At 33.2% G+C, this 12,856-nt stretch overlaps 1 pseudogene; it reads right to left on the bottom strand.

Annotated features, from left to right (window-relative positions):
- Positions 1–4,698: 4,698 nt before the first annotated feature.
- LOC143633231 (early nodulin-like protein 3 pseudogene) lies at positions 4,699–5,719 on the bottom strand (annotated as a pseudogene).
- Positions 5,720–12,856: the final 7,137 nt, after the last annotated feature.

The following is a 12,856-nucleotide window of genomic DNA, read 5'->3' on the forward strand; positions in this document are numbered from 1 at the left end:
GATTTGCCATCCTAACTTACTATGTCGGATGTAGAATGTACCCACGTAAACAAGCATACCACATCCTAACATCCAGACGCACTGGGCATCCTTCACGTTAATCTTCTAACGATCACATTCCCTGGAAATACATGCAATATCCGAAGATCGTTCACGTGCCGACAAGCATTCATTCATATCTTCAATAACTTTCACATAAATGGTATACACTTACCACTTAAGGTAAGTGTATTAACTAATCACATTGAGTATGCACATAGCCCCGAAAACATAACAAGGAAATGGGGCTAGAAACTCACATGAGCTCGGTTCCTTTTCGATTTAATGGTAACTCCTCTCTTTAACTGGGCGCGGCTAACTATATAACAATTACACGTATCAATTAACTATCAATACCCTTATCGTATTTCAAGTTTAATATAACCCCCAACGAACAAGGGTCTGGGGCAGCGCCCTTGGCAGCGGGGTCTAGGGGCGGCAGCCCCCAGCAGGGTCCAAGGGGCAGAGCCCCTGGCTGGGGTCGAAAGATCCCATTAAATATTTAAGTAATAATTTATTCTGGGTAATCACCATTCGCTATCCCATTTGTTATGACGAATGATCCCATTTGTTATGACGAATGATCCCATTCGTTATAACGAATGGCTTGATCTGAGTCTTAACGAGACGAATGAGTGCATAACGAATGACTAAGGCCATTCGTGCTTTCTTTGAGACGAATGAAAGTCTCATTCGTTACAGGAGCACATGAATGTATCTATAATGAATGGTTCCATTCACTATCTCTTCATGGCGAATAAGGTCATTCATGACTTCTATAGGGCGAATGGAAGGCTCATTCGTTACCAGAACATACGAATGTATCTTATTCGCTATGACCGCTCAACACGAATGATCAACCATTCGTTTATCATAACGAATGGATTTCATATATTATCCAATCTTTGACTCCAGTTGTCAAAGTCAAAATTGATATGAACAATAACAGTCAACAAACACCAGATTTTCAATTAACTTTCAAATCTTGATGAAATAACATGAATTTGGTATCATTCTACTCGCATACCCAGCTTCTACAAACCCTAATCATCCAAACATCGCGTTTAAATGGTGCATTTGATTGATAAATGAAACTGGTTCTTTATTTGATTAATTACCCTATCTGATGTTAACAAATTTCAACGAGAATCTTTGCGTTTGATTCGTTTTTACTATTCATATATAGATCCAGGAATACTAAACGAGCCGTGTATAAGTTTTCATTATAAAACGTACCTCAAACTAATCGGTTTCATGAACACGATCTAAGCTTAGTGTATGTCTTGCTCCTCATGACGCTCTAACACCCACAAGCTCGGGTCTTTTTCTCTGGATCTTGGTCCGAGATAAAGGAGGGTGTTTGTGTGTGTTTTTGATGGTGTAGGCTATGGTATAGAATGGATGGAAATGGAAAGGATTAGGGTTTAAGAAGGTATTTATACTCCCTTAAGCCCATAGACCTTAGGCCCATCTTCCCTTTTTAGTCCATAATTAGTTTTATTTAATTAGCGTACCATCTTCTATCTTTATTATTTTATTATTATTAATCTACTTACTCAATTTAATTCCCCCAACGAAAATAATATATTAAATATTATACTTAGAAAATTCGGGATGTTGCATTCATGTGGTTTACCAAAATTACGGATACAATTATGATAGTGTTTTATGTCTCGATTTAAATTTTATGAGTTAACACGTAGCAACACGAGTGTGTGGTTTAACTTTTATACGCGTGTTTTTAAGTTCGATTAAATGGTCCCGTCACAACATATGGGTTCAAAATACTAGTTTCTTTTAAAAAAACAATCTTAATTCCCCCCACACAACCGCAAACCCCACTCTAATCATCATTTTTGAAGTAGCCCCAAAACTATTCACCATCTCCAATCACCGCCTCTGTTTTTGTTTGGTAAGCGGCCATGTCAACCAAAATCATTTGTTTTTTTGTTAACGATCAACGAATCTTCTTAATAGAGTACTGGCTAAATTTACCACATCGGGGTACACCCATTTTTCGATCAGGGGAAAACCCTCACCTAAGGCTAATGCCCCTAAACATTCACTCGTAGGCACTACAGTGTGGTGAGGTAAAACTGATTCAATTCAATGATTCAAATAGTGAACGTCATATACTCGCCTAGTCTCAATCATCACACAATGCTACCAAAACTAGATACTGAAGGCAGGAATCGATATGAAATATCAAGTCTATCATTAATCACTCAACCACCAGCTCATTGCCCAACTAAAATCACCTTGAAACGCCACTGAATATCACAATCATTCCCGCTAAACCTTGAATTGAGGATGTTAAAATCGGTTGGTAAAAGTAGTATATAAAGTGAAAATGGTAGAAATAGAAATTTTAAAGGTTAAAATAATTATCAAGAATTAATTAGTGATTACAATTTCTTTTTACTTTTTTTCAATTTTCGTAAGAAGAAATCTTAACTTTTGCTTCTAAAGGTCATTCAAATTCAATACAAAATAGACAGAATTACAGAAATTGTTCTTTATGTTTACACCAGATTTCACTTTCACTGTTTGTCCTTTATCTTTAAAATTAAATTGATGTATTTTATCCTTTATGTTTCTAAATCAAACATCATTCGTCCTTTAGCCTTAACCCAGTTAGTTTTTCTCGTTAAGTCAGCTCATGTGTCTTACGCATGAGGACAAATTGGTCATTTCATATATTTATTAAAAAAATTAATAAATAAAAACAATTTAATTAATACATATATATATATAGAAAGACACCCACACACACATCTCTCCTCTATTTCTCTCTCACCCCTCTCCCACTTACCACCACCTGCTGCCACCTTACCACCATATACCACCACCTTCGTCGCTGGTACTGCCACCTACAACCACTCACCCCTGCCAACAACCTCGCGCTAACCATCACCCCTACCCTAGAACCCCTAACTGCAGTTGAACTGATGTTAGATCCAACATCGACCTCCATTGTTAGATCCAACATCCAACAAACTTTAATTATCAAAAATCTCACAAATCAAACTCTAAATCTCTAATATCAACAAGTCTGATTCCTACCGGCAATGATACCACGCAAATCAAAATTGTAATTAATCAAAACTCAACATACTAATTAAACAACACAAATGAATATGCAATCGCTAGACATATGCAATTGAATGTGTAAGCGAAGACGAAGTGCGATCTGCGATAAGGAACTAGCGGCTGTGACGGAGACGGGATTGATTTCGAACTGGACTGATTATTGAGGAAAGGAACTAGCGGCTGCGATCGAACTGATTAGTGAATTGGACTGATTATTGAGATGGAATTGATAAAGAACTAGTGGTTGCGATAGAACTAGACTGATTTCGAACATTCACAGGTACGACCACCATCTCGATTGGACACCGCCACCGCCTTTCAACACCACAGATCTGAAACAAACAGTGTGTGGTAGCTTTAGCCGGACACCATATTATTATGATTTATGGGATTTTTTAGAGACAGAGAGACTCATGAGAGGGAAGGGGAAGTCGCTACCGTGTTGCCAGAAAAAAAAGTGGTGTCGCGTGGTGGTTCCGATGACAGTGGTTGAGGATGGTGACAGGTCATGGTGGCCAGCAGGTGGTGGCGCCGGTTGCTGGTTGTGGTCGTGGCTAGTTGTGGCCAGCAGGTGGATGAGACGTGGTGTAGAGAGAGGAAACGAATGGATGGGATGAGGTTGGAGCAGGTTTTAAAAGAGGATAAGGGAAAAAGACTTTTATGCCCTCATGTGAGGGTCACATGACCAAATTTAACGAGAAAAACTAACTGAGTTAGAGCTAAAGGACGAACGATGTTAGATTTAGAAATAAAACACATCAATTTTAAATATAAATGAAAAGCAGTGAAATGTGGTGTAAATATAAAAGACAATTTATGTAATTCTGTCTAAAAAATACTAACTAGTACATAGTTTTAAATTCAATCAAAAAAAATTCTTTTTTAAATAATAAAATTATTATTTAAACACACAAAATAAGAAAAAAAATTAACCAACAATATTTTTGAATGACTTTTGAATGAATTATACCTTGCATCATATTAAATACCGTTTATATTCATTTTATAAAACTATTAATAATTTGTGGATTTTAAATAAATAATTTTGAAGATTTGCTAACATCAACATAAACTACCAATTTATTAAATAATTTATCCCATTATGTGTTTACAGTTTGTTTGCATTTTAATGTATTATTCTAATGCAGTTTTCAAGTACAAGAAAGGCTTGGATTCAGTTTTAGTAGAGAACGAAGAAGCTTACAACAAGTGCAACACAAATTACCCTAAATAATTTAGGTAAGGGCTTAATCCTTATAAAATGTAACTAAATTATTTAATTGTTCAACTTCTCTTGATAATTAATTTTTATCATCAATTTTACATTTTTTCAAATGAAATTTTCTATTTTCATATCTTATAAAAATAATGTTATCTTATAAAAATAATGTAATTTTTGTTAATAGATAAAAATGTAATGCATATAATTAAATATCAACAAGAATTACCAATAAATCTTAGAACATAAAACCAACAAATTGAATAATTAAGAGATACAATCCGATTGATTACAACCTTAAAAGCATAAAATAAAAACCAAATCCTACCCATAGACTGAGAGAAGAAACCCTAAATCAAAATCAAACTCAAACCCAAACCCCAAATCAATCCAAGAAAACCTCCAGAACCAATGTATGCAGCACCAGAATTCGCTGGAGCCGGTGCAGGAGCCTGTACTATCTTTCCATCAGCAGTTTGTAACGTTGCTGATGGCGCTAGCTCGGGTGCCAATGCCGGTGATGGTGCGGGTGGAGCAGTAGTACTGGAGTTCACGATTTTGTGATGCCGGACAGCCATAACTACGACGATCAGCTTCTCACCATTCTCGCATTTGTCGTTGTGACCGCTGATGAAGAAGAATGGACCCGATCTTGTGAACTTGAATATAGGGTTTTCATCATTTAGGGTTTGTATAGGGTTTGTTGTGTTGCACTTGTTGTAAACTTCTTCGTTCACTACTAAAACTGAATCCAACCCTTTCTTGTATTTGAAAACTGCATAAGAATAATACATTAAAATGTAAACAAACTGTAAACACGTGTATGAAACTGAAAAAAACTGATGTTTTAGATTTATGTTATTGTTAAAACCGAACTTAAGGTTTTGGTTTAGCGTGCAAAATAAAAATCAAAAAACCCGAGCCAAGCTGAATTTACATTTTTTAGATGTTTGTTTTTATTTAAATAATTTAACAATAAGGATGTATTAAATATGTAAAACAAATAATTTAATCTAAATGAATAATAATAATTATTTAATTAACAAAAAATTTTAGGCTAAAAGTTTTCAAAAGTTATATTTTATTTTTATTTGGCTTTAGCCCAAAACCGACTCAAATCAAATTATGCACGTACATAACATGTGCATATGTAGAGAGAATATTGATATGTAGAGAGAGTGGGAGAGATTAATAACCTAGTGTATCGTTGACTTGAAACCGGTTTCGTTCAGCCCAGTGATTGTAGCTCTCATGAGGGTCATGAACCCAGCCATCTTTGCCACCTACATGGAATGTGTAACCGGAACAAGACCCAATGAACCCTGTGACCAGCAAACCCAAGATTGTAGCGAGCTTCAATATATGTGTGTGTTAAAAAAAACTTAATTAAAAGAAAGATGAGAAGGGAGAAGTGAATGTAATTGTGGGTTAAAGTTGAAAGATATTTATAGGAGATGCAAGTAAAGTTACCGTTGCATGGAGATTAATAGGTTGGAAATGAGTTGGAATTGAAGTCACGTTTTTTTATAATAATTTGTTGATCATTTAATGCCAATTATGTTGGTAAATTAATTTGTAATTCAAATTTAAGATTTTTCCTTAATTGTCTCGAATATAGCTGGTGTGATTTTTATTAATCAGGATGTTATTATTATTTTTTTGACCGTTTGAAATTAACAAAGTTAATTATCTTCAAATGAAAAGATCTCGAAAAAGATAAATTAAACAAGTGTAGTAATGGTTACAGTGACTATAACGCAAAGATACGAACCGGTATAGTTTAAACGTTGGGTATGTTTGACAAAACTAGTTGAAAGCTGCTAGCTGATAGCAGAAAGCTGTAGTTTTTAGATATATTTAAATATTTGGCAGAATGGCTGGAGCTTTTATAAAATATATAAAATTACTAAAATAGGCATAACTAAAAGGGATTACTCCATAGAATAGTAACAACTTTGAAAGCTGTTCCAATCAGGTCACTGATAAAAACTTTTGTTTCAATCAGGTCATTGAACTTTCATGTTTGTTCTAATCCTATATATTTTACCTGAATAGCAGGTAATCTAGGTATTTTTTTAATTTTTCAATGTTTTTATTTTGCATAATAACTTTTAAGTTGCGAAAGCTAGTAAAAATGCGAAATATAATTTTAAAATTCTGAAAATTTGCAAAAAGAGTTCGGAAACTTGAGGTTCGGGTTAGAACGGGTCAAACGGGTTTCGGGTCAGTTTTTTTTTTTTACCAACGAATCAGCGCGTTTTCAACACGTTACAGCTCGTTTTAACAGCAAAAGCACGTTTAAGTGATTTTTCCAGTTCGTTTTAGCACCTAACAGCTCGTTTAAGCGATTTTTAAGTTCGTTTCAGCACCTAACAGCTCGTTTAAGCGACTTTTCAGTTCGTTTCAGCACCTAACAGCTCGTTTAAGCGACTTTTCAGTTCGTTTCAGCACCTAACAGCTCGTTTAAGCGACTTTTCAGTTCGTTTCAGCACTTAACAGCTCGTTTAGGCGATTATCACTTAAACGACTTAAAAATCGCTTAAACGAGTTGTTAGGTGCTGAAACGAGCTGAAAAGTCGCTCAAACGAGCTGTTAGGTGCTGAAACGAACTTAAAAATTGCTTAAACGAGCTGTTAGGTGCTTAAACGAACTGAAAAATCGCTTAAACGAGCTGTTAAGTGCTTAAACGAACTGAAAAAAATCGCTTAAACGAGCTTTTACTGTTAAAACGAGTTGTAACGTGTTGAAAACGCGTTGATTCGTTGGTTTAAAAAAAACTGACCCGAAACCCGTTTTGACCCGTTCCGACCTTGAACCGTTCTAACTCGAACCTCAAGTTTTCGAACTCTTTTTGCAAATTTTCGGAATTTTAAAATTATATTTCGCATTTTTACTAATTTTCGCAAACCTTAAAAGTTATTATGCAAAGTAAAAACATTGAAAAATTAAAAAAAAAAACCTAGATTACCTGCTATCCAGGTAAAATATATAGGATTGGAACAAAAATGAAAGTTCAATGACCTGATTGAAACAAAAGTTTTTATCAGTGACCTGATTGGAACAACTTTCAAAGTTGGTTAATATTCTATGGAGTAGTCCTTAACTAAAAACAATAATCGTAAATGTATTTATTTTGGAAGATTATTTAAGTAAATTAAAATACTAAAAGCTTGCAGCTCTTTTTAAACACTACTGGTAGTAGCTTTAAACTTTTTATCCATACTTAAAAGTTTCAAGCTCCTTGAACCAAACAAGTCTTCTAATTGAGTAGAAGCATTCACATATATAATACTTCCCAACGTGTGTTTATACTAATATGCAATTATCCAATTAACAAAAGAAAATTATTTTGTGGTTAAATATTGGTCACAACCTTTTGGTATGTGCACATCTTTCGGTTTTAACGGGTTGATTTGTAAGTTGTAACATAAATATTTTCAATTTTTAAGTGTACATGCAAGATTTGGATTTTCCTTTGGTTCATAATTTTGTATGGGTTTATTACGGTACTTTCAATTTGTGTATTAGTGTCACTAACATATTAGTTAAATTGTGGTTAAATATTGGTCATAACCTTTTGGTATGTGCACATCTTTTGGTTTTAACGGGTTGATTTGTAAGTTGTAACATAAATATTTTTGATTTTTAAGTGTACATGCAAGGTTTGGATTTTCCTTTAGTTCATAATTTTGTATGGGTTTATTACCACTTTCAATTTGTGTATTAGTGTCACTAACATATTAGTTAAATTGCGTATAGACAACTATAAAACCTAGTTTGGGGAAGAGAGTATTGTTCATAGATTATGAGTAAAGTTAAAATACAAATGACAATAAAAATGAGAAGGGTGAGAAGGAATCCAGTCCATTGATTTTATATTTGAATGGCTGAGATTAATTTAATAAATAAAAATTGATGGAAAGGGCATGAAGGTAATAACCAACCTTTGTTGACTTTCTCTCTCCACATGCAATGCACATGTCAATTCCCCTTCATTTTAAAATGTCCATAACTTTTTCATACAACATTATTTTTTTAAAAAAAATCACCATAATAATAATCGTATTTTTATCTTTAATATGAGTATCATATTATTATATAAAAATAAAATATAAAATTAATGAGTTTTTTTAATTGTTTTTTTTTGTTCATTGCGTCTTTTAGTTGAGTTTTTATATGAATTGCATTATAGATTTTGATCATTATATTTTTCAATTGATACTCATATTAAAGACAAATATTAAAACAAAGATGATGTCATTTTGTCGTTTTGTTCGTCATTAACTTTTAGTCATTGTGTAATACGTTCATTGTCTTTTATTCGGATTGACATATGACAAATTCATTTAATTTGAGAAAAATAGTATTGCGTTCATTGTATATTAAGTTCAAGTCATTGTGTAATATATTATTTCCATTGTGTTTTATGTTTCAAGTCATTGTGTTATATATATTCACCATTGTGTCTTACGTTTTAGGTCATTGTGTTATACGTATTAACCATTGTGTCTTACGTTTTATGTCATTATGTTATACGTATTCACCATTGTGTTTTACGTTTCAAGTTATTGTGTAACATGTATTAATCATTTTGTATATATTACATAATTTGTTGTTATTTTATCATTATTTTTTCATTTTTTCCTATTACACAACGGTGTTATTAGTATTTAAAAAAACATAATGATGAGTTGAAAGACACAATGACGAAAAAAAGACACAATGATAAGCGAAAAGACACAATGGTGTTCGAATAGACACAATGACGAAAAAACACAATGACGAAAAAAGACACAATGATAAGCGAAAAGACACAATGGTGTGTGAAAAGACACAATGGTGTGCGAAAAGACATAATGACGAAAAAAGACAATGATGTGCGAAAGGACACAATGGTGTGCGAAAAGACACAATGACGAAAAAAGACACAATAACGAAAAAAGACACAATGGTGTGCGAAAAGACACAATGACGAAAAAAACACAGTGGTGTGCGAAAAGATACAATGACGAAAAGGGACACAATAACAAAAAAAGACACAATGATAAGCGAAAAGACACAATGGTGTGCGAAAAGACATAATGACAAAAAAAGACACAATGGTGTGCGAAAAGACACAATGACGTGATTTTTGTTTTAAATTTTATATAACAAAAATCATACTCATATTAAAGATAAAAAAACGCTTGTTATTATGATAATTTTTTTTTAAAAAAATATCATATGAAAAAGTTATAAGCGTTCTAAAATGATGGGGGTATCAACATGTGCCTTGCATGTGGAGAGAGAAAATGTGTATAATTACCTCTATACCCTTTTTCTTTTGGTCCCCACTTGACATATGTCAATTATTTATGTCTTCTCACACTTCTTATTATTTTTGTTATCCTTTGTATAATAATTTGACCCTCCTAACTTAATCATAACTTGTTTTTAGCTAACTTAACATATTGTTGACTACTAACTTAATCATAACTAACGATCTTTTGATCATGGATCATCAGTAAGCCATCAATGATCTTCAATCTAATTAATTAACCATGCTAAAGTAAGGCCCTAAACGGATATACGATCATGGATCTTTAGAATATCTACAATTTGAGTTGGTAGCATATTCCTAATAACCTTGGATAGCTATTCTCAACTGTGCAATCATGTTAACGTTCTTCGAGTGTACACAATCCATAAAGTTTTGCAAAAAAATACAATGTATTATGTGTGAAAACTAAGTTCTAAAAATCATTTGTTTAAACATATCAAACAACTTCCTTTTATAGGTAAAGATTGAACCATCACAACAATTAAGTTGTAACAAGGCTAATCTTCTTAAAATGTACAATAGTTAGTGGTTACAACTTACAACTTCTTACAGTCATCGGTTTTGTCATCGAAAACCTCAATAAATATTTCATCATAAAGTTACTACTTATCTCAATTACTATTGTGCATATTTGCCGCTAGGTATAATTATTATAAAGCTAAATTACTAATTTGCTACTATAAGTATAGCTATTTTAGAGCTAAGTTATTACTAGTTAGTAGTAACTTATCAGTATCAATTTGTTACTAGATAAGTAGTAGCCTTACTACTAATCTCACTTCGTTGCTAGTCTTAGTTACCATTAAAGATCATTTTCATGCAACTTTTTATCAACCATACAAATTTAAATTATGAGCTCATAACCCCTTGGACCACATCAACGGGTTGTGCCCCCTTGGGACCCAATGGTTTATAGGCTTCACTTCCTATAATCCTACAGGTTCCAGGTGCCCGAAATAAGAATTGTTTTGACAGAGCGTATACATCACACGTCCTAACTCATATAAAGTTTATTCATCTTTCTTCTTTGCGATTAAGTAAATTAAATTAACCAAACGACATCGATGACACTAAAATCACTAACATATCACAATCTCATAAATCAAAGTATAGATCGGTGGTTTTTCAGTGAGTAAGACCTCACCAAACTCAGTTCGACATCTGAACCGATACCATCAGTTCAACCAAAACTAAAAAGGAAAAAAATAGTGCAGCCGGTTCAAAACTGAGGGTTCATATGTTCGTGTTCAGGTGTTGTTTTTGGACTGTTTCCAGCATGTCTGCTACGGATGCTTAAAGCAGCCAAAAGTGCATTTGAAGCACTATATCACTCACCCTTTTTTATTAGATTCTTCCCAAAATATATTATATACATATACAATTATACGTAACCAACTTTAAATAGAGAGTTATGGGAACCGAATAAACACAGACTTTTTTTTAACTATATATAATACATAAAAGTGATTTTGTAGCTGCATATCTCGTTGTTTTAACGCAAAGATATGAACCGTTATATATTAATTATTCATTCCCAATATATTAATATTAATGATCGAGTTGTTTTAGTTTCATAGTCAAAAAGTTTAATGAATCTAATACTTCGATCCCGATGTGTCTGCGCATAGTAATACGCAATTGGCCAATTAACAAAACATTGTAACATAAATATTTTCGGTTTTTGAGTGTACATACAAGGTTTGGATTTTATTTGGTTCATAATTTTGTATGGGTTTATTATAATTTCAATTTGTGTATATTAATGTCGCTAACAGATTGTTTAAATTGCTTCTTAACCTAGTTTGAGGAAGAGAATATTATACACATTTAACAAATTTTTAACTCGTATCTTAACCATAATTAGTTTCTAGGTAACTTAACAAACTATTGACTAGACTTAGCAATAACTAATGATCTTTGATCATGGGTGTAAGGCCCCAAACGGATGTACAATCATGGATCTTCAGTATATTTACAATTGTGTAGGTTTTGTATTCCCAATATCCTCGGATAGCTATTTGAATCTTGCATTATACCACTATCAAGTTAAGAGTGTAGGGAATCCAAAACCGGATAAGACATAGTTTTACAAAGAAATACAATGCATTCTATGTGAAAAATGAAGTTCTAAAAATCATTTGTTTAAACAAACCAAACAATCCCTTTTATAGGTAAGGATTGAACCATCAAAAGAATTAAGTTGAAACATTGCTACTACTCTTGAAATATACGATAGCTGGTTGTTACAACGTACTTCTTACAGTTATCAATTGTGTTATTGAAAACCTCAGTAGAAACTTCATCAGAAAGTTGATACTAATCTCAGTTACCACCATTTGCTACTAGGCATAGCTGTTATAGAGCTAAGTTAATACTAGTAAGAAGCAACTTTGCATTAATGGGTAATTTGCTATACTAATGAGTAGCAAATTTGCTACCAAGTAGAGTTATTATAGTGCTACGTTACTTCCACTAATGATCAATTTGCTAATGATAAGTAGCAACCTTACTATTAATCCCACTTGCTACTAGTCTTAATTACCATCGAAGATAATTTACATGCAACTTTTCATCAACCATGCAAATCCAAGCAATGAGCTCGTAACCACTTAGACCCCATCAAAGGGTGGTGCCCCCTTGGGACCACCATGACTTATAGACTTCACTTCCTAGAACCCTTTATGTTCCTAGGTGCCCGAAATCAGAATCGTCTTGAAAAAGCATGCACACCTCACTTCCTAACTTATATAAATGTTATTTCAAATTTCTCTTTGGCTTTAGGTAAATTAAATTATACCAAACGACAGTTTGATCTCTGAACCAGTACTGAAAAAACAGTTGGTTCAAAATAATCAGTAATATGATCGTGTTCCGGTGTTGTTTTTGGACTGTTTCAAGATGTCTGCCACGGATGCTCAAAGCAGCCAAAAGTGCATTCAAGCACTACATGTACAATTATACATAATCAACTTTAAATAGAGTTATGAGAACCAAATAAGCACGTACTTTTTCTTTTGTTTAACTATAATAGATAAAGCGATTTAGTAGCCGCTTATCTCACTGTTGTAACTCTTATCTAATAAGCACTACGCATATTTATATAAAGCTCAAAATGAAAAGCCACCATTGACTAGTGAGTTTCAGGGTCAATGGAAGAAGCCTCCATCTAGGCAGCCCAATACATACAA

The sequence above is a fragment of the Bidens hawaiensis genome, unplaced genomic scaffold, assembly GCF_021521415.1.
Source record: "Bidens hawaiensis isolate Kalapana, Puna unplaced genomic scaffold, B.hawaiensis_p1.1 tig00006635_1, whole genome shotgun sequence".
NCBI classification, from domain to species: Eukaryota; Viridiplantae; Streptophyta; class Magnoliopsida; order Asterales; family Asteraceae; genus Bidens; species Bidens hawaiensis.